This window comes from Monodelphis domestica, chromosome 4, assembly GCF_027887165.1.
Source record: "Monodelphis domestica isolate mMonDom1 chromosome 4, mMonDom1.pri, whole genome shotgun sequence".
Taxonomy (NCBI): Eukaryota; Metazoa; Chordata; class Mammalia; order Didelphimorphia; family Didelphidae; genus Monodelphis; species Monodelphis domestica.
Genome location: NC_077230.1, coordinates 152,553,340 through 152,581,283, shown reverse-complemented (window position 1 = coordinate 152,581,283; position 27,944 = coordinate 152,553,340).

The following is a 27,944-nucleotide window of genomic DNA, read 5'->3' as shown; positions in this document are numbered from 1 at the left end:
ATCAGTGGATCATTTAGGATTCCTCAAGTTATACCAGTAAGTAATTACTTCAGACACAAATGTTTAGGTTCAACTTTATTGATGCAAGAACAAATACTCCAACATTATGTATTATTTGTTAGAAAACTTCACAGAAAAAAAGAAAAAAGTCTATCCCTATAATTTCATTGGTTTAAGGAACTCAGTGATGAAAAAACTCCCTCTACCAATGTAGATAGCTGCATTCCTTGCAAAATGTATATTCTTAAAGAGTTGTCTAAAACACTAAGAAATGATATGACTTCCAGAGGATTATAGAGCCAGCAAAATAAGATACTAGACTGAATCTATGCCCACAGAATATAAATCCTTAAAGGCATAGATAGTTTCACTTTGTTTTAGTTATCCTTATCTCCTCCCAGTTGTTTAACATAGACTTTGTACTTAAGCTTGTAGCTTACTGAATTGATTGTTTGTAGCCTCCCAAACTACTTATGCTCAAGAAAACTGCCACAGATCAGTGGCAGTGCACTGCTAATTATTTAATTATTTAACAACTGAATCTCAAAGAGAAAAATGTATGAAGCACACATATTTAAGATTTATCTTTATTTTTGATATTTTCCCATCACTTTCTTAATTCTAGAAATCAACATAACACAAAATCAGGTCTTGATTTATAGATTTTCAAATTTCTGAGATTCAAATGTTCACACTGAAAATTTAACAATTAGCTCTCAAGAGACATTTTGAACTGACTTCAGTGGACCCTTGCACAACAGAAAATGTAACATTGCAAAGAGATCAACTGAACAAGGGACTTAAGAAGTCATTCTCTTGTTGATCTCCATTTCACTCCATATGCAATTATTATATGCCTGTTACTACACAGTCCAAATTACTCCTAAAAGACATTCTTATAATAGCTTCTGTCTGTATATCCTTCATTATTGTCTCTTTAGTAAAGCTGGTTTATATCTGAACATCTCTGATTTTCCAGCATAATGTAGCTTCTTGCAGGCAGGGGATATTTCTTGTTCGTCTTCAAATCACAAGCACCTAGGACAGTTCCTTTCATAAAGGCTAAAGAAAAGAGTTGTGGATTTGGAGGAGAGGGTATTCTCTTTTTATTTTTTTCAAAGTTAAAATAAAATGAGCATTTCCATATGCAGGTTAAAAAAGTAAGAGGGAGACTGCATATTTCTATTATGTATGACTTGCTTTTTTTTTTTTACATATGTAATAATTCCTGTATGGAACTTTTGAAGCTTTCCTAATTGTCTATGAATCTTTCTGTCTTTTCTATAATAATATAAAATATTATAGAATATTCTATAATAATATAATAATAATGCTTCAATGATCATATTTTCTTTCTTTTTATTATTTCATTTTTTGGGGAGATGAAAATCTATTCTTAACCCTATCCTCTCAATGGTGGGGGTGGGTGGGTAGGGGGGAATCAAACCTCTATAATAACAAGCCTAGTCAAGAAGAATAAATTTCAATACTGACCAAGTCCAAAAATACATGTTGGATTCTCCATGTTGAATTCATCACTTCTTTGTCAGGAGATATGTAGAAAACTTTTTTGTTGTTCTTCTTCAAGGATAGCTCAGTGATCAGAATCAAATCTTCCAAAGTTGTTGTTCTTTACAATTTTGTTATGTATATTGTTCTCATGAATAGTAGACTTTTGAAAAGGATCTTCCTGCTCAATCTCCAGAATCCCCATTGCATTTTCATAGATAGTAGTTTACAGCCAAAAGGAAGCTTAAGGATTATCTTAATAAGTGCTTATTAAATTCAATAAAATTTTATCCAACTTCTTTTTATAGCTATGGAGACTAAGGTTTAAAGAAGTTAAATGAATTCCACAGGGTCACATTGGTAGTCAGTATCCAAGTAAGGATTTCATTGATATAGGAAATTCCTTTGTGAGAAAATTCCCTCTACTAGAGAGGTTCAGCACTTTTGTTTTTAATTTAAATTTATTTATTTGTTACATTAAAATATCCAGGTAACTCCCTCCTTCTTCCCCCCTCCACTTTTAGGGAAGGCATCATTTGACGAAAAGATTTAGGCATATATAAAATACTGTCTTGCTCATTTTTTATGTTATTTTTCTATAGGTGGAAAAACACAAGTGACTCTATGAACAATATTTATGTCGCTTTATCTAATGTTGTCTTGGTTCTCCTCATTTCACTCTTCAGACTTCATGTAGATCTTTTCATTTTTTAAAAAAATAACCTGTTCATCATTCCTTATGGTGCAGCAATATTTCATCATATATGCACAATTTGTTTAGTCATCTCTCAATTGATGGGCATCCCTTCAATTTCCAATTCTTTGCCACCAAAAATTGAGCTGCTATTAATATTTTAGGACATCTAGATTCTTTACAAGTTATATTCTTATTGAATTACCTAGAGCACTAAAGAGTTAAATGACTTGTCTAGAGTCATATGGCCAGTATGTAGAAAAAGCAAATTTTAGAATCAGGTCTTTCTGGCTTTAACATCCTACTCTATTCACTAGGCCATTCTGCCAAAGGAAACAAATATTTGTCAAGTTGTTTAATTGACTGTGTGCTCCTGGAGGGCAGGGACCATGCCTTATTCATCTTTCTCTTCCTGCCCTAGAACTAATATAGCACCTAGTGAATAAGAAGGCATATGAAGTTTTCTGAATTGAGTTGGACAGGGTCTATTGTTCCCCTCCTTCATTATCCGCCTGCAGGAACCTGTATTAGGTAAAAGCAAATAGGAAGATGCTTGTCATTTCATATCTTTGGAGGGAACTCTGGAGAGTGACTGCCTTAAATTGAGGTAAATTCTTTAGATGAATCTGGAATTAGAAGTTACAGAATCTTATGCCTTGCATGTATATATATATGCGTATAATTTTATCCACTGGCATAATAGTGTATCTAACAATAAATATAAAATGATAACGTTAGGATAATGGTATCCCCAGACTATTTCTTCTTGAACTTCATCAAATATAAGGTAAAATGATTGCGAAAATAAAAGATAATCATAATAAAGATAATACTATTTTTCATTTACGTATCTCTATAATATTTACAAAGCATTTCCCTCAGTGGCCCTTGAGGCTGGTGATATTCATTCATTTTGCAGTATTTAAGCTTGAAGGAAAAAAGGATGGTTCTCTGATGTCTAAGATTAAAACATTGTTAAAAGAGTTCCTAATCTTTTAATGGATGGCAGTTAAGGATATATGTGACCAAAAGGAACTAAAGCCATGACTTTTACCAGCTGTAACAAGTAGGAAAAAAAAGTTCAACTGTGAGAATAAACAATTCCACGTGTCAATGTTTTGAATATAAAGTTCTCTTTTCTAACCTCCCACTGACTCTTGTGTTTTTGTTTTTTAAAATGCTTTATTGAAGCCATTTGTTTTTTAAACCACAGTTATTTTCCAACCTACTCCTTCCCATGCATAATAAACCTTCCCTTTTAACAAAGAAAAACACTTGAACAAACCAATTAACAAAGAGATCATGTCTGTAGTACATGAAAAATTCTACACCTATAAACTCCTATTTCTCTACCAAAAGACAGGTAGTGGATTTAATGACTTTTTCTCTATATTTAACTCTGCATCAGTCTGTATAAATGCTTCCATATTTTTTCTTTCTCCTGTGCTAATAATTTCTTATAGTATAATATTATATTACATTCATAAACAAGTTTATACAGTCTTTCTCTAATTAACAAGCAAGCAATTTATAAAAGTTTTTTACTTTAACACAAAAATAAATGTTAAAAAATACCTTGGTAACTATAAGTACTTTCCCCCCTCTCTTTACGTTCTTTTGGAGCACATCCTCACTATTCAGATGTAGGATTCAGAACATAGAAACACCTGAGTGTTTCAGTGTTATTTTTAATTATTTTTCTTATGATTATAAATTGTATTCTAGAAGATTGGACCAATTCACAATGGAACCAACAATGAATTAATGTAAGGTGGCTGCCTTTCCACAGTATTGATGATTTCTTTTATTGTTTTTGCTTCTTTGAGAAATAGTTGAAACTTCAAATTTGTTTCAATTTGTTTCATATTATTAGTGACATGGAGCATTTTTTATGTAGTTGTCTATTACATGTGTCCATGCTCATATGTCTCTGTGTATGTGCATTTGTGTATATGACTGTATATTTTAAACTTCAGAATGTATATTTTTAGATCTTTACAGAAGAGAATTCAGAGTTAGCAATCATATAATGGACTTTATGGTCTTAGGCAAGTCACTTAACATCTTTGGACTGTTTTCTCAATCATCAAATGAGGCCATAAACTAGAGGATTTCTTAGGTTCCTTTTAGTCCTTGAACCTAGCACCTATCTGTAGTGAGGTGGTCTTAATTTAGCTCAAAGGGAGGCAAGACTAGATATAATTCTAGCATTTTCCCCCTTAGCTTTCATTTTTTTCTCCAAGGGAGACAAATCCTACCAGGAGAGGAACCAGAAGGTTAGAGGCCAGAAGCTGGTCCTCTCCTCTCCTTAGAGAGGAAGGGGATATTGAATTAGAATTATATGCATGTTCTCCCTTTCATATTGTTAGTTTAGGAGATGCAATTTTCAGGTTCAAGTTAAACTTCAGCTTTCTATTCTTAACTGGGAAGAAGGGATTCAAGCTTCATATCCAAGGTTTGGTTCTCTTCCCTATAAATACCTATTCCATAATGAACACATATAGCAAATAGAAAACAGAAAACATAAAAAGTTACATTTAAGAATTTATTTTAGATGATACAGAGTGAAAGAGCTCTTTAATTAAAAGCAGATCAGAGAGAGAGAGAGAGAGAGAGATTGAGGAGAGAGAGAGAGAGAGAGAGAGAGAGAGAGAGAGAGAGAGAGAGAGAGAGAGAGAGAGAGAGAGATCTTTTACAAAGAGTTCCTTCGAAGCTGGGAATAGAGACATGATAGGGGCATGATAGAGACTACTGTCTCTTCTTGTGTTATTCCATTCTTAAAAACCTTTTCTTCTTTCAGTAACATGAAGGGGAGTTGGCAACTTCTCTCTCTAAGCTGGAAGTCAGAAGATCTAAAGAGGGTAAAGAGATTGGATCTCTCCTCTCTGCTAGTCTTGCCAACTCTGTCCCTCCCTTCACAAAGACATGAACATTGATCTCCACCAAAGAGGAAAGAGTCCCATGCTAATGGGCTTTAGATTTGGGCTTACATCTATCTAATTTTGTATTTGTACTGAATGGCATTCTAGAGCTCTGAATGATGTGGACTATGTGTCTATATAGGTCTCAGTTACAAAGTGATGAATGAATTTCCATTTGAGGTACCATTTGTAAGGCTATAACTTAGAGGAGTTTCCTGTTCTTCAGGATGCTCTCAGGATTGCACCTTGCTAAGCATGAGAATGAGCCAGGCTGCCTCTTACACTGATGGCAAGAAATGCCCAGTCTCATAGAAAAAAAAATCTCTAGCAGTTTTCTTCCTCTCTGGGAAGAAAGCCATAGCATATTCATTTTGTAGCACTTCAGAGGCTATAACAAATTGACCTTCAACCTCTTTTCCTTTTTCCTTTCTATGGACCAGCCTCATTTTTCACAGATAGGCTGAGGGAGAGTGGACAAGTTACTTCCCTTGTACTCTTCAGGGTGCCAGGGCTCAGAGCCTACAGTTAACTATGTGTGAATATAGGGAAGGGGGAGGGTAGTACACATGTCTGTTTGCCTAATCATTAATAAATGCACCCCCTCCTGGGGGTAGAATTTTGAGGAACAATGTTGAAGTGTGAGAAATAGCCTTCAACTGGCTCTGGGACATTCAGGCTGGGCACACATCAGAAAACATGGCACATGCTTCCAAGTCAAATTATTTTCCATTCTGAGACACTGTCCAAGCACAAGACTACTACTGTGGATTTAAGCCAACTAGATTCCAGACATCATATGCGCTGTCTCATGGGAACAACCTCTGATGCTTCTTCTATGTGGTTAACTCAAAACTGCATGGCCTAAAGGAGTAGAAAAGTGTTAACTAAATAACTTTGCACCTCTGAAGAAAAGAGAGGTGTTGGACTTTGGTCTGATATAAAAATTCAGGTCACTTACTGTTTTGTCCCTTTTTGTGAAGCTCTTTCTATTGCAATAGGCATAATCCTTTTCAAGTTAAAAAAAATCTCTAAATTTGGACCTGATATATTCCAGGCATACCAGCAGCTGAACCTTCCCCCCAGCCTGCTGCCAAGGCAGCTTGTCTGAGTGATCTCTGCTCATTAGCAGCTGCTTAAGCCTCAGGCTGAGGAGAGTTCTGTTGCCCATAAGTTTAAGCTGTTGCAAGCAGCAGGCATGTGAGTGTAGACTTAGTCATGGAGTACAAGTCAATGGCTGAAGTTTAACGTAGAAAAATTTAGTGATCAACTTCTATGTCAGGTTTACTTCAACCTGCATGCTATTAGTGGAATAGCACTACCTCACAGATGCTAGTTGGTTATTTTTTGTTGTTTCCGACTCATACTTGCTTGGCTGATGGGTCTAATTCAAACCCTTTGCCCACGCTCTAGATTCTAAACTGTCTAAAGGAAATTTTGATAAGGATGTCATATTGTCAACTCAAAGACAATGTGTCTAGAGCTGAATCTATCCTCCCACCTCAACATCCTAGTCAGCTCTCTTTCCTAATTTCCTGCTACTTGTTATTGGTACCAATCTTCTAGGATCTACACTGCAGCAGTATTTTGTGTTGTTCCTTTTCCATCACTCTTCACCTTTCCAAGTCCCATGGATTCTTCCTTAAAGTCACTGTGGCTTTTCTCTTCCCCAATACAGGGATGCATCCCTTCACCTTACACAGGTTCTCCATCATCTCGTATCCAGTAATGGAATTTCAGTTCCATTCAACAAAGATTTAGAGAACATCTTATGTGAAGTTTACATTGTGCTAAGCATTTTAGAGGATCAACACCCATTTAAGACACCAAGACAATGTTACTGGGAGGGGGTATAGCGTATTTACAAAAACAGTTATAAGGAAAGAACTATGGGAAGTCTAAGTTGGGGAAAGTCTATTATCTGCTAAGGACAAGGGAAATATGGAAGGCTTCACAGATGAAGTGCCATTTTCACTGGACTTTAAAGAATGGATAGGAATTCATCAGGCTAAGAATTAGAAGGCAGAAGGAAGCAAAAATTGTTTAGCAAGGATCCAGAGATAGGAAAGTGCAAGGAATGAGCAAAAAACTGAACAGTTCAATTTGGCTGGAGTGTAGAACAAATAAGAGGAGGAATATAAGATAAAACTAGAAAGGTAGAGTGGTGACAGATTGTGGAAGACCTTGAATGCCAAGCACAGGAATAAATTAATTTATGTCATAGGTAATAGAAAGCCATTGAATGGTTCTGAGCTTATAAAGTATACATTTATACACATATTATATATAATATAAATAGTAATTGGGGGAAGGAGAGGGTTCTTTAACATTAATTTTCTGTTTGGGGAAGAAAATTGAAAGAATATCTGTGGAGCTGATTATTCAATAATTAAAGTTGTCATAATGAGGTCCTTGGCTTATGTAACATGGAGACTCTGGCCCTACTCTCTGAGGATCAGACCTGTTACATTAAATTCCTTTTGGTATTCCTTAAAAATTTAAGGGAATTGGGTAATCTCCTTCTTCTGCCATTAGCTTCTCCACCAACTATTTTCTTTTACAATTTAGGTCCCAGTAACTAGTATCTTAGTTTCATTTAACCATTTAACAATGGGTTAGCTTTTGTAAAGAAATATTTACTTCAAATATGTAGCAAGAGCAAATATACAAATATTTTTCCAATATCTTTGGGATTTTCTCTCCCTAATGTTTTTAAAGTAAGAGTGTGGGGAGAAGAGGTGTAATTAGAGTCACATTTAGTTCAAAACATTAATCCAACCAAATTCAGGTCCAAAACTGGCAATGCTGACTTTTGCTGGGCTAGAGTCTCTGCTGCTTAAAGTATCTCCACTGTGCTGACTGCAATGACTGGCCTGGGTTCTTGTGCTCCCATATCCCCAGAGATTATCTTCCTGGAACTGATAAAAGTTTCTGTATAGCATCAGCTGTGAATGAAAGAGTCATTTTTATCCTCCAACAAAAATGAAACAAAGCCTTCTGCCATTGCCAAGTCAGGCAATTCTAGTTGCAAAGGCAATGGGAAAAGGCTACTCCCAACCACATAGTAGGTCAGTATGGCACATCCATGTCCTCCAGTCTCTCTATCAGCCCTCTGTAATTTTTCATATAGGTTAATTAAGCCTTCTTAGGTGATCCTACTCCAAATCCCCATTACAATAAGGTGAGGACACTTGAATAGAATATTATTATAAAAGCATATTGTATATGAGAAATGAGGATAAAGAGAGAATCAAAAATCAATTCTTCTCTTGACTAAAACCTTTTTAAGAGTAATTCTGTTTTCCATTCTCAGGCCCTCCTTATCCCATCTTCTCCCACCAAGTTTCATAGAAGGAGGCTTATGGGAATTATGGCAGCATTTATTAGGAATAAGGAAAGGCTTCAAGAGAATTAATACATTTGGTTTTGTCTATGTTATGTTTGAGGTATTGGTGGCACATGAAGATAGTGCTATACTCTAAGAACTTCTGGGTCATGTGAGCCATAAAACAGTGGACTAGATGTTTTCTCTAATCCCAGTGATTTATTTAACCTCTCCAAAACAAAAATTTATACTTCAAAGATAAAGCAACTTCAGCTGTCACCAAGCTGGACGCCAAGAGTTCAAAAAAATTTAAACTCTAAAAACTGACCATGAGTTTACTAAGCAATCTACCCTATTTTCCATGATACTAATAGTAAGGACACAACTCAGACTGAACTCTAATGCCCATCCCTCTTCAATTTGCTTGATCTTTAATAGCCAGCCTGGCCCCAGATCTTTAAAATTCAAAGCTTGCCCAAGGCTGTAAATGGTGGCACCAGCACTGTAAAACTCCAAATTGTTAGTGCTGGGTCACATAAATGAAGTACAAAGAGACTACGACAGTCACCAAAGACAGGCCACTGCATTTGTGAAAGGGCTACACAACACTCTACCAAGCCTGAGGGAAAGAGAACAATATCCAACTCAGACCATTTCTGACCATCCAAAAGTCTCTTGTGGCAGAGACCAGTGCTAGTGAATCATGAATTGTACACTGTGAGAATGAGATGTTTTGAAACCTAGCCACCCAAGTAAGTCACCATCAGAGAGGAGAGAGTTAAAAAATAAATGATATGAAAGACTGAAGAAGGAAAAAAAACTGAAAGTACCAAAGATATCAAGAAAAAATGCTCAAAGACTTTTTAACATGAAAAGATATATTAAGAACAGAAACAGTAACAACACAAGGAAATATGGCCTCCAGATTTAGTAAATGAATTCAGGCATCTATTGATAAAATACTATAAAATAAGAGGAAATGATCAAACACTATATGAGATAGAGGACTCTGTGGTATTTGAGGATACGATGTACCCCAAACATGCTTTTTTCTGATTGGTTTAAAAGGGAAATGAGAAGAAAAAGCAGAATTTGTCCTGCACAGCAAAAATAAAGGACAGAATGGAAAAAAAGGAATCTGCAATGGCAAGCCTCAAGAAAGAAATTAAAGAGAACAATAGTTTTAGAATCCAAATCTAGGGCAATCAACTACTTATCATGACAGGATCTATAGAGATAATATAAGGACTAAGGGACTTCCAGAAGAACATGACAGGACAAAATACTGTAACCCAATAATGAATGAAATAATAAAACTGCTCAGAACTTTTTGAACATAGAAAATGAAATTTCAATTTAAAGAATTTTCAGAACACCTTCAGAGAGCAAAACAAAATCAAAACAAATAAGGATATAAGTTTCAAGAAATATAGTGGTTAAATTTAATTGTTTGTTAGTAGAACAAAATTTTCTATAATACATCAAAATAAAGACTCAAATATAAATGAAGGAGCATTCAAATTATGCACAACTATTCCATAATCACCAGAAAAAGAAGAAAGGATTGGAATAATGTCTCCCAAAGAGCAATGGGCTCAGAAGCTCTGCCATACAAATCTGAACTTTACAATAAAGGTCAAAAAAAGGGATGTTCATTAATAAAGAAGAATTTTAATTTTTTTTTTAAAGAAATGACCTCTAGTTAATAGATCAGAAGCTCAGGAGACTGGAGTCAAGGTTGGGCATGTAGATTTGGGAGTTAAGGCATCTGCTTAAATATTGTAGTTGAAATGATGGCTAAAATTAATAAAATTATATTCAATGGATAGAAAATAAAAGGGGACCAAGGGAAGAGAATCTTAGAAAATTATTACCTTGTATTTTTGGGGAAAGAATGAGGAGTTGGCAAAAAAAGAAAGAGTAGATAGCTATAATCTTTGGTAGCATCTGTGTGACACAGCTATCATTTTTGTATAGCAGGCCCTTTGAAGATATAAAATGAATGTTTATTGCTTGGTTGTTGCTCAGGTATTATTAATATAGAGAGAAGATCATTTATGTAATATTGCCCTCTTATCTCATTCATAATTTAAAATCTATCTCATCTGTGCAGTGAATATTCAAGAAATATAGGGGGAAAGTTTTTATTTCATTTTTCTTTTCCCCTTTCTTCTATAAATAACAAATCAGCAATGATAGAAACCATCTCCAATATGTCAGTCTCTGAAAACTACTCAGATGATTTTAACTCAAATAAGAAGCATTTCTTGAATACTTTGGGACATAATGGTTCTTATCCTGCTTCTAGAATGGAAACAAGCATATTGGGAAGCTTTGGGGAAATTCTCCAGTATCCCTGACACCAAACCCCTGCTTTTAAAAACATTAATCTGTTTCCAGTTATGTGATACAGATGTGGATCATGGAACATCTTAATCTTCAAAGAATAAAAATTGTGGTTGACTCAATGGACAGTGCATTGACTTATGGTGGACATAAGTCAACTAAAATCTGTTACCAATGATGACCCAAATGCAATAAATATCATCCAGGAAATGAATGATTGGAAAAGGAAGTAGGTTGATTATGTAGTAAACATAAGACACCAAAGATAGACAAACTGAATACTTCCTAGGTACCCACAGAACATCAAAAGAACAAGAAGAACTATACATGTTAAGTCAATTCTTTTCAGACAACATATTAGTGGATATGGACAAGAAAAGAGTCAATGTGGATAAATGACAAATGAATCGCAAGAACTGGAATTAGAAAGACCTATGTCCAAAGTCTGTTTTAATACATATTGGCTATATGTTAAAGTTACTTCTCCTTTTAATGCCCAAGTATACTTTAAAACTATAAATTGCAGGTCAGATGTTGGCTTGCATATTAAAGGGAGTGTCCTCTCTAGTCCTTTGATAAATCTAGTTCTTGCTAACAGTGAATTCACAGACCTGGATGACAAAAATTAGAAAAGAAAAAAAGGAAAAGAATCCTATATGATTAAAAGTCATGGATAGGTTGCTTTCTAGACCATAAGACAGCTTTGAAATATTGAATTTATAATCTACTTCCAAAAAATCAAGCTATACTCAGTAAAGATGTGCATTTTAATATAACATTTATATTCTTAAAAAGAAATGTTTCTTTTCATAATCTGATCAATTTAGAATAAAAGTAAACTTAGTTTTTTAATAACAAATTGAAAATATATTTTTATACTGGTTTTTAATCAGTCTTCTCAATTAAAATAAAAAGCTCTTGATGTTTTTGTTCTACTTTAAACAAATCCCCTAATACTTTCTTAGACAAAACTGAATTTTTATTCAATGAAAATATGCATTCATCTTATTTTTTTCCCTTTACATTCCCAAATAATTTTTACCATTAGTGGAATATGAACAGCTTGCCTCCACTAGATATAGCTTCCAAGTAACTATGACTTTCTTCCTCAGGATACCTCTTCCTAGAATCTCTTAATCTTTTTTTTTTTTAGTTCCTGGCAACTCAAAACTAAGCAGAATTTTGAGAAGAGAGTACTTAAGATTGCTCAAAGAGCAGACTAAGTTATGTCCCAAACTTTCTAGTTGAAGTGTTGTACTAGTGAGTAGTACAGCTCTCCAAGTAAAAGAATATTTTTTTCAGTAGCCTAAAGCCCACATATTGTTTTCTTAGAAGGAGCAAAAAAGAACATTTTTAGAAATTCCAGTGGGCATTTTCTTAAACTGTAGAGCTGAGAGTAGAGCAGAAGTTGCAGATAAGCAGTTTTTAGCTTGATTAGAAACTACTCCCAAGAAAAATTGGCAGCCTCATGAGGTAATCAGTTACTTGTTTCTAGAGGTGGGTGTTCATGCCAGAGGCTGAATAGTCACTTTTAGGGAATGGAAAACAGATAATTTCCACTCTGCTTCAAGTTTAATTAGAGAACCTCTAAAGAACCTTTTGAATCTGAGGCTTCGAGACTTTTTTTCTGAGAGAAAAATACTATGAATTTTGGAGCCCAAGTATATTTTCTGTCACTCTCAAAGTATACTAGTCAAGTAAGGGTAGTATGATAATCATAAAATTTGTAAGAAATGCCTTTCTGTCTCCTCTGTCCTCTACAAGTAAAAAATAAAATCTGATAAGAGATCAAGAATGTATGGAAAATGGTCACCTAGGAAGCACAATAGATACAGTGCCAGGCCTGGAGGTAGGACTATTTGCATTAAAATCTGGCTTCAAACACTTCCTAGTCAAGTCACTTAACCCTAATTGCATAGCCCTTACCACTTTTATGCCTTAGAATCAATAAGCAAGAAGGTAAGATTTACAAAAAAAGAAGGCATAGAGAAAAAATGTTGTCTATTATTAATTGAAGACTTTTCACTTATTATTAATTACAACTTAATGTCTCCTTAGACAAAAGCGTGAGAGTTAGGGCCCCTTCCAGACCATAGGTTTCATTGGTTCAATATCACCTATAAACATGTCCAAGTCTATGCCATCCTTAAAAATCTTCAGTTCATACTACCTTCCCTTCAGTCTTTCTCACTTCTGTTTCTTCATCTCTAAAATATTTATTGCCTCCATTTTCTCACCTTCTGTTTACTTCCTAATCTCTTGCTCTTTAGATTTTGATCCCACCACATAACTCCAGTGGCTCTCTCTTCAAGGTTATAATGGACTCTAAATTGTTAAACTCAATGGTATTTGCATTCTACTTGATCTCTCTGCAGCTTCTGACATCACCAACCACTCTGTCTTCAGGAATACTCTCTACTACCTTGGCTTGTTCTCTTAGTTCTTCCACAATCTACACAACAAAATAAATTGTCTCAGTATACTTTGCAAAACCTAACTACCATACTGCACACTGAATGTGGGAATCCGTACCATTTGTCCTGGGTCCCCTTCACATATTCTCTCCTATGGTACCTTATCCCTTTCTATGGTTTCAATTATTAGTTTTATATAGATAATCTCCAAGTCTATATATCTAACCTTAAACAATATCTTGAACATTAGACTTTCATTGCCAACCATTCCATATAAGAAAGAATAAAAGATCCATCATTGTGAGAGAAGTGTTTCCAATTTGATTGACCATCTCTACTGTATTTTGATATGTAGGAAAACCTAATCCTGAACCACATGAATTATATCTAGCCATAGCTATCTATCTTGTTTACTGTATTCCCAAATTGGCATTTCTAAACCATGTCAACCATGAATTAAGTTGGATAAGAAGTCAATGGAATGGATTCTGAAAATGAACAGAGATGGATCTATGGAGATTTTAGAGTACAAGTATCTGATCCACATATTCATCTAGTCATTCTAGAGATTCAGAAATGCTATTTAATTACTGGAGGAATGAATTGAATGCCTTTGTGGATCCATAAAAATATATAGGTCCTATAAATTATATTTTTAAAGATCATTTTGAACATGAAGCTCACATAAAGCTCTAAAAGTAAATGTTTAACATATAGTTGTGGTATTCAGTTGAATAATTATGAATGATCATTGAATTTACACTTGTTCACATGATTCATATTTATATATTAACATAAAGCTTATGACACCCAAATGAAGTAATGGATAGAATAGTAGTGGAGAAATTAAAATCCTACCCTGTCAAAAGATTTGAGGAAGTTTAAACAGGACAAAGCAAAGTTCAAAGCAAAATAGCTCGTTAGCAGTTCTATAAAATATTTCTTAAGTATCAACCTTCTGAGAGAATATAATAGCAATAATGTATTATGGCTTTATATGTTAATTCCCAAAGCCTGTTTATGAGTCTTTTGTGTTTTAATATCTCTTTTGTGTAGAATAAATAAATAATTCTTCAATTCACATATACTTTTCATATTGAATACCCTTCTTGAAGGGACTTTGATAATCATTTTTGAAGAAACTATAGACATTAGTCTAGCTTAATCATTAAGAAATTATGCCAAGAGTTCTCTGTAGTGGAGATATTATGATTCAGAGAAAGCAAAAAGATTTCAAAATCCTTTTTTTTAAAGGTCAGGCTATTCCAGGACAGAACTCAATAAATGTAAGCCCAGAATTTAGGTTCTTTAGTGAGAAAGGATACTGCAGTCCCCTCACACAATAGGTTTCATCATGATGACTAAACAACCATGATAATGTGTTGTTAGGATGAAAGAAGTTTTTCATCTATTAATGAGAAGTTAAAAGGCATCTTAAGAAAAGAAATAATAGTGAAAGTTGTATTTTCCTTTAAAGTCTACTGAAGTTCTTTGTAATGAAGGAAGTGTAAGGGAGTGTATTATATGATTAGATATACATGCATACATACATACATATATCTAGAGGGGGGTAAGAATGAGGGGAAGAGAGAGGGGGAGAGAGAGAGACAGACAGACAGACAGAGAGAAGAGAGAGAGAGAGAGAGAGAGAGAGAGAGAGAGAGAGAGAGAGAGAGAGAGAGAGAGAGAGAGAGAGAGAGAGAGAGAGAGAGAGAAGGAAGAAAGGAAGAAAGGAAGGGAGGGAGGAAGGAAGGAAGAAGAAGGAAGAAAAGAAATTTGTGATCTCTGAGAATGACTATTGACACCGAAAGAGAACTTAAATGATTTCCCCAGTAATTTAACTACCATGAATCAGAGAGGAGTTGAACCCAAATCTTCCTATTTTTGAGTTTTCTTTTCACATTTTTCCCATATTATGACCCTGCCCAAACATACTAATACTTTAAAATATCTGATTTTATGGCAGTCACATAGATTTGAAAATATCTCATATGATCACATAAAGTATGTAAAGCACTTTGTAGGCTTTAAGACCTTATACAAATCTCAACTCTTGCTATTCAATATAAACTTATTTATCATCCATGTCCTTCTCTGTTTCTTTTGTATTCTAACTTACCTTTTTCCTTTTTCTTTCTTTTTCTAATATCTTCCTTTCATAAGCTCCACCTGGAACATAGACATTAACCTTTAAATAACTTATTTCAAGAGGTTGGTGAAATTAAAAATTATAAGACACTGATTTGAAATCAATGAATGTGAATGGATAGAGAAAAAGCTTTGAATCCTACTTGCATTCCACTGATGTGAATGGAAAACAGATAGGAATTCCATCTTTCTTAGGTCTCTGCTAATATATAGCAAAGTAATAAAATGTAGGAAGAAAATCCAAAACCAGTATCAGCTGAGATGATCAGAGAGAGACTCTGGAATATGAGTTTCTATGAAATATTCCTCACAAGCCCTCTCTCCATTCCACCTTGATCTTATACTATGGACTACAAAGTAGAACCTGAACATTTGAAAGTGTGACTAGTGTCTGGGAGAAAAGGGAGAAAGAGTCTAAGACTATAGAGAGAGTCTAAATTAGATATAAGCTACTGAAATTAGGCTTCTCTCAATGCCTGGGAAGAATGCTTTATGAAATACTGAAGAAAATCTAAATGCTCCTTGCTGTCATTTTTGTTGCTAATAACTGTTGAGTATAAGCAATTAACTTTGCTATTTTCAACCACAGTTTATATGAAGAAATAAAATGGCTTAGTTAAAAGTAAGAGTGCATTTTTTCAGTGTTATGTTTATGTTGTAAAAGCTGCCTCAGAAGACTTCTCTAGAACATTAGCTGTATGATTCTGAGCAAGTCACTTAACCCCTGGGTCTCAGCAGGCAATTGTCTAAGACTTACCTGCCAAATCATAGATGACCTCTCTCAGTCCATGGAAGGATCTCCTCACATTGGAAAATTCACAGACCCTTTGCAGATTACATATACCATAGTCTCAAGATTTTCCATGACTATGATACATATATATATATATGCATATATATATATATATATATATAAACATATTACATATTATTTTACATGTCATTTTTACTTTTGTTGGATTATTTTTATTCCTTTCTTTTCTTTGATTTCTTGTATTACTTCAAACTTTAAACTTTTGTTTTTAATTATTGCTCAATTAAAGTGAGCATTTCTGATTTTTTTTGCTCTCCAGTTACTTTCTCAAATACTTCTTTAGTGTTATCTTTAGTTGGTCAATATGATACTCAAATAATTTCCTTTTTTGGACCAGCCAAAAATTAAATTGTAATATTGGGAAAGGAAATAGGATTGGGAAAAATGGGGATAAATGGGGAATAAATAATGGGAGGTTTGTATAGGGGTAAGGAGGAGTTAAGGGGAGAGAGGGAACACTGTTTGGTGAAGCAGGGGAGGGAGATACCTCTGCTGAGAGGAAAAAGCAGGGGTCCAATAAGGTTTTTTATTGCCTTGATGACTGAAAAGAAGTTCAGCTCCCTCTATGACCAGAAAAGATAGTCCACTTATCTGACTGCGAATTTAAATAATATAAAGTTTAATAACTAGTTGGGATTGGAGTTTTTCCTTAGCTTCAGAGTATAGGGCCAGGCCCCAGAGGCTGGCGGAGGGTTTGTCCCACTCCGGCCTACTCTCGTTGTTCTAATTCAGAATCTTAGCAATAGACAGAAAGCAAACAAGAACAATTTTAACCTTTAGAAGCCTGTGTCTTTGGGCTGAACCAAGAAGAGCATGCCACTCCAGACTGGGCTGAACAAGCTCCTCTCTCCTCCAACACCAGGCAGCAAGACCCACCCAGCAGGCAGGAAGTGCTAGTCACAAGACCCCACTGCCATTCCCAGTTGGCCCCTTCCCCCACAAACTATCAGTCTTGTTTCCTTTCCACAAAATCAATCCTGACATTCTGCTTCAAATCTATGAAATTGACAAAAGCCCAAATTAACAAATGTTGGAGGAAATCTGGAAAAAACAGAAACATTAATATACTTTTGATGGATCTATGAAGTGGCCAGCCATTCTAGAAAGCAATTTGGAACTTTGCCCAAAATGTTATAAAACTGTTTAGATTGTTTGATTCAGTGGTACCACTAATAAATCTATGCCCCACGAGCTCAAAAGAAAAGAATAATTTTAAATATATATTTAAATATGAAAATATTTATAGATGCTTTTTTGTAATAGTTTAGAACTTGAAACTAAGGAAGTGTCCATTAATGGAGGAATAACCAACCAAATTATGGTATATGGATTATAAAGTGATATGAATACAAAAGGAATAATAAAGGGAATTAATTCAGAGAAACATGGAGGATGTTTTAGGAAGTCATGCAAAAAGAAATGAGAAGAGCAAGAAAGATGATTTATACCATGACAGCAACATTGTAAAAGCAACCAACATTGAGAAACTTAAGAACTCTGATAATCAAAAAGGCCAATCATGATTCCAGAAGATTAGAGATCAAAAATGCCATTCATTTCCTGATAGGGAGTTAATGAATGAAATATACAGAATGAAACATACATTTTTTGGATATGGTCAATGTCAGTATGTGGTTTTGTGGAAAATTAATGTTGAATTAAGATTTACAAATTTTATAGTTTGTTTCACTATGCATATGTTATATACCCTGAGCTTCTGAGCACACTCAGCTTGCCTTGCATGGAGCTTTAATATGTATTTCAGTGACCTTTAATGATTCAGAGGATTTTTTAAAAATATGGCCATTGATAGATTGAATTTCTTCCCTTGAAAATTGCCTGTTCACATTCTTTGACCATTCATCATTTGAGGCTACTTTTAGTAGCTCCTCAATTTCATTTCTTGTTTCACATCAAAGTTTGAAGAAGTGATTTTTATGATTGTCTTCATTTTTCAACAATATATTGTGAAGAATACTATTGACAGAAATCAAGATGAAACCCTTTTCTATAACTTTAGATAGTTTTTCTAATTTTATTATGATATATACAGTATTATTATGATTCAGATATTTATTCCAATAATGTAGACAATAGTCAATACTGGCCAGCTCTTTATGTGCCACTCTAGTCAATATTCTCTTGTAAATTCTCCATAGTTGTGATGTTTAGTGGGGAAGGGTAAGTTTGATCTATCCAATGAAATGGAAGCTTTGATACTTATTCTTTGTACGTCCTTAGGAAACATATTTAACTTCTACAGGTCTCTATTTCTTCACATATAAAACAATAGGGTAGAATTTCTGGGTCTTCCAAGGTTCTTTGCTGCTCTAAATCTATAATCCAAAATCTTGTTATTGCATATTTACTAATGATGTGCATGAACTGTCTTACTTTCATCATATGGCTGATCTATGTCATTTGAGAAAACTTTGGTTGCTAATGTGTTATCCACTACTCCTGTCAAGAGCCTCTCCTTTGATAGGTGATATACTCAAGAAACTACATCATTTGAAAAGTTCTATAAAATTGTCGTCAAATAAAGAGTTGACCTAAAAAAAATTGTGTCCAAATCAAAAAGCAAATTCTTTTTAGCACTTTATTATTTTATTTTTCAACAAGTATTTTTTGCTAATCTGTTCTTTCCTCTTCACTCTTCATTAAGTGGAGAAAAAAGCTCACAATACATAGACACATAGTTTGGCAAAACAAATGGCCCTCATTAGCCATATCTGAAAATATTTCTTTTTCGATATTTTAAATTACACACCTCTTGTTCAGGAGGTGATTTTTCATCTTTATTCTTTTAGATTCTAGGATTATCATTGAATTGATCATAGTTCTAGGATCTTTAAGAATTATTTTCACTCTCTAGTGTTATCATGATATAACTTTTTATTCTTTTTCTACTTACTACTCTGAATCAATTCATAAAGGTCTTCCCAGTTTCCTATGAAGTCGTCCATTTAAGAATTTTCTATGCCATTATAATACTCCATTATAGTCAGACACTATAATTTATTTAGCTATTCCCAGTAGGTAGAAACCTCTATTGTCTGGAAATATGGAAACCAAAGTTCCCAATTTTCAGCCACTTGGAAAACAGCTGTTATAAATATTCTTTAAATATAGAATTTCTCTTCTTCTTTCATTGATTTCTTTGGTAAACAAGCCAATTAGTAGCACAACCACCTTAAAGGGTATGCACAGTTTGGATACTTTTCTGGACATTTCATTTTTCCAAATAGTTTTTAGAATGGCTGAACCATTTCACAACTTCTCCAATAGGACCCTCTTGTTTCGTTGTTGTTCAGTCATTTTTAAATTGTGTCTGACTTCATGACACAATTTGAGGGTTTTTTTATGGTAAAGATACTAGAATGTTTTGTCATTTCTTTCTCCAGATCCTTTAACAAATGAAAAAAATGAGGCAGAGTTCATTGATTTTTTTCATGTTCCATCTGCACAATGTCATTGTTGATAGTTTGTATTTCTTCCTTTGAAAAGCATTTCTTTATATCCTTTAACTGTTCAATCTATTGGGCAATAGTTCTTAATCTTACAAATTTAAATCAGTTCCTTATAAATCTCATAAATAATTTCTTTAGCAAAGAAATTTGTTGCAAAAAATTATTTCCCAATTAGACATTCGCCTTCTAATTTTTGTTTCAGTATATTTCTTGGTTTCATAAATCTTTCTGATTTTATAAATAAAAAATTTGCCATATTATCTTGTTTCATTCCTTCTATCACTTGTTGCATTAATTTTTCCCTTAGCTATAACCAAAAAGAGTAATTTTCCATTGCTCCATATAATTTTTTTATTGTGTGACTTTTGATATCTAGGTCATGTATCCATTTTGACTTTACCTTGTTGTATAGTGTAAGGTGCTTGTCAAAAACTAATTTCTGCAGAACTGCTGTCTAGGTTTCCCAGCAAAAATTTGATCAAATAATGAGTCCTTCTTCCCTGAGGTCTTTGATTTTTATCAAATCCAGTACTATTGTGTTTGCTTCTATATGTCATGTATCTAATGTGTTCCAATATTTAACCTCCACCCTCTCTCCTTCCATTGTCTTTGTTGCTGTCTCTGTCTTTCTGTCTGCCTTTCTTTCAAAAAATGACAAATTGTTTACATTAGAATTGCTTCCAAAGCAAGTTTGTGAAAAGATAGTTAGATCTAGAGACCTGAGTCCTGTATTTTCCACTTACTATATGACTTCAGTTTACTTATAACCCTAAAGAGTCCTTTTTTCCTAATCATAATTATTCTACCTCCCTCAGAGGCTTACTTTGAGAAAATGTGTGTTTGTGTAAGTGTTTTGTACTTACTAAGTCCCTTGCTAGTCATTTACATTTTTAAAAATATGTTATTTTTTATTGTTTTCAATCTTTCATCTCCTCTCTGGTCCAAAAAATATTATAGATATTGCTAAATGCATCTGAATTCTCTAATCTCAGTTTCTCCCCCCAAACATTACATATTTCAATCAAAACATTTTCAAAAAGCTCATATATATTTCATTTCTGTAAACAAAGACTTTCATAGACACATAGACACAAAGGGGAAAAGAGAATATTTAGATAATGCAATATTTGTGGAAACAGGTAATATTCTTACCCAGCACCACCAATTCACTTTAGTAAATATTATCTTACTGCTGGGAAGCCATGAGACATATTGTAGCAACAGAACCACACATCTCTTAAAATAACCTTTTTATTTATTTAATCTCCTTCATTAATAAAGTTCTCCTTTTCTGTTTCTTGATATATGAGCACTCCAAAAAGGCATCCTCACATTTTGACAGCTAATTTTGCAGGATATAATTTTCCTGCTTAACTTAGAAAGGAAAAGAGATGGATGATGGAGATTAATCATTTGCAAAATTATAATTCTGTCACAGATAATAATTTGCAATAGTTTTTTTTTTTCTGATTGCTGCAGAATGCTCAAGAAATTGTTCCACTTCCTAACAGAATGTGTAACCCATTAGGGGATGTAATAAAGACAAACTCTTCAAAAAGGAAGTAGATGACTTAAAAATTAGTATGTTCCAAGGATCATAAAGACAGGAGAGTACAGGCAAAAATCCAGCTGAACTCTCTTAACATCCCCTCCAAATAACTTTAAAATAATGTCTCAAATAAAATTTTGGAGTGGCAGAACAAGTGAAAGATTGAAAGGAGACACTTCTATAGCCTAAGATAACTTAGAAGGTATGCTAGAGAAGACTATAGCATATGGGTGGGAATAAAAATAGATTTGTAGCAGGGCAGGAATACCAGAGGTGGACTGTGACAGCAGCAGTGGCAGGACTGGGAATTTTCAGCCCAGAGACAGTAAAAGATTCAAATAACTTCTTTGAAAAAAATTATAGGAGATTATTTGTTGACACTGCCGGGTACAGCAATCATTGTTTAATCACAGTTCTGTGTTAGAGTTCCAGGTTGAAAAGGATCCCATGCATTTATGGCTGTAGGAAAGCAGAGGCCCTGATTATAGGGCCAGGCTCAAGTGGAACACTAATATTTGTAGTTGAGGGAAGCAGACCCTTTCTGGGTAAAGACTAAACCACAAACCAAGAGAACATTGACTATATCTTTCTCTGGGTAACACCACATAGAAAGTACCAAAAACTTTCAGACCCCCAGAAATAGCTCTTAAAATTGCATTATAAAAAATGCCTGAAGCAGGTTTGGTACAGTATATCTCCATTCTCAGGTGAGTAAAGCCTAACTTTAACTTTAAAATTCAAAGTGAAGAAATAAGCTTGGAAAATGAAGAAACAACAACAATAAAAGAACTTAACCATAAAAAGTTATTCTGGTGGTAGGGAGGACCAAGACATAAACTTAGAAGAAAACAACAATGTGAAAACAGCTTCAAGAAAAAAACTCAAAGAAAAATGCCAATTAATCACAAAGCCCCCAAGATTTCCTGGAAGAATTAAAAAAGAAAAGTGATAGAATAAATAGGGGAAAGAAATAGGAGTGATGAAAGGAATTTATGAAAAGAAAATTAAAAGCTTGGTAGAAGAGATGCAAAAAATATTAAGGAAGATAACATCTTTATACAACAAACAAACAAAAACACAACAGAATTGGCCTGATGGTAAAAGAGACATGAAAATTCACTAAAGAAAAGAATTTATTAAGAAGAAGAATTTACTAAATTCAAAAACAGCTACTAAAGTTCAGTGAAAAAAAATCCTTAAAAATTAGAATTGGGTTAGTGGAAATTAATGACTCTATGAGACTTAAGGAAAAAATGAAACAATGTCAAAATAATGAAAAAATAGAAGAAAGTTTGAAATGTCTCAGTGGAAAAACAAATGATCTAGAAAATATATCAAGGAAAGATATTTTAAGAATTTTTGAACTACCTAAAAACCATGATCAAAAAAATGTTTAAGAGCTTAAACTTCTCATTTTAAGAAATTAAAAGGGAAAATAACACCAATAACTTGGATTCAGAGGATAAAATAGAAGTTTTTAGAATCTTCTGGTCAATGATGATGAGATGAAAGGAATCTCAAAATGAGAATACCCAGGAATACTCTATGCAAATTCCAGAGTATCCAAGTCAAGGGGAAAATATCACAAGCAACAGGAGAAAGAAATTTAACTATTGTAGATCAGGAGTTAGGATTACACTAGATCTAGCAGCATCCACTTTAAAGGGACAGAAAGGTTGGAATATAATATTCTAGAAGACAAAGGAATTTAGGAATACAGCAAAGAATAGCATACCCAACAAAACTAAATATAATTGGTTTTTGGGAAGAGGAGGGAAATTCCATTTAGTGAAATAGAGAATTTCCAAGAATTACTGATAAAAAAGGTCAGAGCTGAATAGAAAATTTGACATCAAAATAGAGACTTAAGAGAAACTTAAAGAGATAAAAACAAAAAAAGTAATCATAAGAAGCTCAATAAAATTTTATATTTACACTGATAAACACACATATTTCTATATGGGAAGATGATGTATAATTCCTAAGAACTTTATCATTATTAGGGCAGTTAGAAGTAGTCTTCATAGACTGAGGGCATGGGTATGACTTGATTATGTTGGGATGCATAATGAATGTAAGTCTGAGACAGAAGGAAAAAAGGGAAAAGTCAAAGGGGGCATATTTTTTCACAAAAAAATGAGGCATGCAAGGAAGACCTTCTCCTTAATGGAGGAGAAATGGAAGGGGGTCAGATAAAAATGGACCCCATTGAAAGAGATAGTCAGAGAAACTTTATTTTGTTAAAAGATATCACAGTCAATGAAATAAAGTCGAAAAAATTGGCAAGAAATTTTTCTGATTAAGGTCTGATTTCTCAAATATATTGGGAACTGAATCAAATTATTTTTTTAAAAAATGGAGCCATTCTCCAATTGATAAATGGTCAAAGGATCTGGATAGGCAGTTTAAAAAAAGAAATTAAAATTATTTATAGTCATATAAAAACAAAATGATCTAAATCACTACTGATTAGAGGAGGGCAAATTAAAACAATTCTGAGTTACCACCTCATACCTATCTGAAATGACAAATCCTGGAGGAGAGGAGAACTATTGGTAGAGTAATGGACTAATCAAAATAGAACAATTTGGAACGATATTAAAGAGACTATAAAACTGTACATATTCCCCTTGACTCTGCAAAAATTTTTTATACCCTCAAAGAGATAAAAAGAAAATGAGAAGTGCTTATTGGTACAAAAAATTATAGCAGCTCTTTTTGTAATGGCAAAGAATTGGAAAATGAAGAGATGCTAATTAATTGTGGAATACCTAAACAGGTTGTGGCATATAATTGGTAGAATGCTATAAGATATATATATGCACATATATATAATATTATATGTATATGAGTATCCCTTCCACATCATAACTTTTTTCATTATAGTTTGTTATACTACAGATCAGCATAAGAATTTAAATGGAAATTTGGGAGGAGTTTTGAAGAAGCTGCAGATAACACAGAAAAAGTTTAGTAAGCTATAAATGCATTCAGTGTATACACTATTTCATATACTATTTCCTGTACAGTATATTCAGTATTATTCTCCTCAAATTTGTTTCTTTTTTCATTTTCATGTTTATTTCATAATTTAAATATTATTTTTATACAGTATTTTTACTTGACATTGACCTACATATAGCCATTGACCAAATAACTCAAATTTTACAGCAAAGCAGTCTAAATATTCCATTAAAAAAGAGGGGGAAAAATAGGCTTCTTTTCTGGTATGAAGGGAGAGCCTAAATTTTTATGGGGAATTTTCCAGATTGCTAGGGTCCCATGCTCCTAACCCCATAATGTAGGAGGAATACCTCTATGGTATTATAAGGAATGTTGAGGGGGTGGTTTTAGAATAAAAAACTAATAAAAAAACATGATAAGACATTTATTAACTGATATAAAAGGAAGTGAGAAGAACTTGGAGTTCATTGTGTATACCAATAGTAATGCCGTAATGATCAACTGTGAAAGATTTGGCTACTCTGTTTAGTACAATGATTCAAGACAATTCCAAAGGACTCAAGATTAAAAAATGCTCCCCTCTTCCAGAGAAAGAACTGCTGAACTCAGAGTGCAGACTGAGATATAATTCTCTCACTTTTTTGTAATTTGCTTAATATTGGAAATATGTTTTGTGTGGTTTCACATGTATAACTGATATCATGTTGTGTGCCTTCACAATGGGTAGAGGAGTAGTGGCAAGGAGGACAAGAATGTAGAACAAAACATTTAAAAAGAAAAAGATGTTATAAATATTCCCTCTGTCAATATTTTCTTGTGAAGAAAATGTATGCACTGCTGAAGGATTCTTTATAGGGATCACTTAACAGATGGTTTTCCCCATCTCATTGTTTGAGAAAGATGCAAACTGTACTGCCTTAGGGATGTGTGACTATCTTTGAATATCAAATCATGGACATATAGTAGTCCCCTTATGGAAAATGAGATAACTCAAATTATAATAATAATATTAGGATGTCATAGCTTGAATAAATCTATGGGATCATCTATTTCAACTTGTAATTTTGCATAGGACTCAACTGAGATTCTTTTATACTAATGAAATAATCTGACCAACGTCATAGAGGTAGTAGCAGGATTAAAACACCAGGATCCTATCTCCTCATTTGATACCTTTTCTTTTCAAATATCCTCCAATTGCCATCTCTCTGTTTAGTTATTTAAATAAATGAATGTGCCCTGAAGATTCATATTGAAATCTTATATTTGTTTTATTTCTGGGTTTGGCCATAGAAAAGAGGTCATGGTATTCTGGTTTTCTAACTCACTTATAGAGAGTTATCAATGTGGAGAGTTGCTTGTACATCATCCTAGAAGAAAGTAAACTCCTTGAGATCAAGTGCTATTTTACACTGATTCTTATATTGCCCAATAACCAATATAGCGACCATTTGGAGATTTGAACAGTGTAAGGGGAAAAAGAGGTTCTTTATTATAAAAGGTTGGACTAGATTATATTTAAAATACAGATGTCAGAAATTTAATTTTTTCCAAAGAGATTTATTTACAATTTATTTACAAAATATAGAAAGAGTGAAGATACAAAACCAGAGAGATAGGGTAAGTTATCTAACCTAAACACTAACTAATTTACTTTGACCCCTGGCTCAAAGCAGGCAAGGGAGTTTTCTCCTTAACCAGAGAGGCCTCAGCCCTTTCAATCCAGGAAGGAGTCAGCTCTTTTCACTCACCACATGCCAGTCCAAAGGAAGAGATTTAAGAACAGTCTCAACAGGAACAGGATCTCAGGTCCAGTCAGTAGATTTCTTCCCCAGTCTCCAACTCAGAACTCCAGAAGAAGCTGAAGTACAAGTTGAACTGCACTCAGGAAGTTGTAACTCCCTTTTTAAAGACACTTTCTTTTGCATCACTTCCTGTGCCTTCCCCTAATTTTATGTCTACCAATCACAGTTGAAGCTTTGCTTTAGGACTGCCCAGGGGCAGTCAGTTTAATTCTGATTCATCATCCACTATTGAACACGTGAGTGATAGACCTCCTCCACTCAAGTGTGAATGGGGTGTTTATACTTTTAGTGATTAAATCTAAAAATGGACAGAGAAGTTAATTATTTTTCACAATCAAGGAGAGTTAAATTTAATCATTTTCACAATAGGAACTGTAATCTTATTGTTATGGAAAATTCCTTTTATAGAAAACTCTCCTCCAATGCAGAGAACTACCTGATAAATCTTCAGTTTATAGTCAGAGAATGAAATGGGGACAGTGATGGGTTGAATCACATGTGCAGTTTCATGTAGGCAGCATGCATCAAAGGAGGGACTTGAACTCAAGTTTCCCTGACTCCCAGACTGACTTCTATCTGCTATGATATTTTGTCTATCTATGTGCCCTGTACATTCTTGGAGAGGCACTTAATTGCTTCTATAGAATAACAAATGTTCTAGAAATTATAATTTTGGAAAGTTGCCCAAGGCACTAAGAAATTAATGGGGATGAGGGAGGAGTAGAGGAAATAAGGTTTTATAGAGGACTTGCTATGCCAGGGACTATTAAGTGTTTTTTATAAATATTATTTCATTTGATACTCACAACAGCCCTGAGAGGTAGATGCTATTATTCTCATTTTATAGTTGAGGTATTTGAGGCAAATAGGGGTTAAATAACTTTCCCAGCGTCATACAGCTAGCAAGTATTTGAGGATGGATTTGAATTTAGGCCTCCTTGATTCAAGAACTAGCACTGTGACTACAGGCTGCCTCAAGATCACATAGTATGTGTCAAGGTCAGGACATATTAATGAAAAATGTATATGATGGGGTACTATTGTGCCGTAAGAAATGAAGAAAGGAATGATTTTCAAAAAAACATAGTAAGCCTTATATGAACTGATGCAGAGGGCAATGAGCAGAACCAAAGGAACAATTAATGTTACAATATTATGAAAATGAATAACAATGGAGACTTGTATAAAGTTATGAAAAGGGAAATGAGAAAAACCAGGAGAACCATTTATACATGAACAGTTGTATAAAAATAAATGTCTTTGAAAGCTGTAAGAACTAAGATTAATACAAATTCACACATCAGTGCAGATCAATGATCATTCATGATTCCAGAGGAACTTTCATGAAGCTTCTTATTCATTGCAGAGATGTGATGGATAGAGTATAGAATGAGAAATGTATTTTGCATGTGTGGGTATACAGTCATTGAAGGGATTTATTTCTTCCTATTGGATGAGGGTTGGAAGGAGAGAATATAGATTTCTATTAAATTTTTAAAAAATAGAAACATGGCGATAGTGCCATAGGTGTAAAATGTTGCATGTATTTTTAAATGAGGTTACTTGTATTGGGTTTATTCGACTGTTTTGCTTTGTTACAAGAAAGCTTTTACAAAATACAAGAGATAGTAGATGTTTCCAATGTAAAAACAAAATATATCCAAAGGACTTAATTTTCTTTTTAAATAAAAATGTCTTCCTGAGTGAAAGGTCAGCTCTCTGTAATCCACTGCATTATGCTATGAAACCTCTATTTATCTTACATATAATAAGTACATGCTCAACAGTGACTGCCAAATTGGACTGAATTCAGTTGTGGTCCCATTTAGTAGATGGGCTCCCAGGCAAGTGTCAGGGAACTCCAGAGAGATCACAATGCTTCTGCCTTGAGTTACAACTATCATAGCCCTCAAGCCCCATGCCCACCCTTATCCCCATCATTGCATCCAGTGAATTAGATCTGGCTAATAGTGAGATTAAAGTCATGG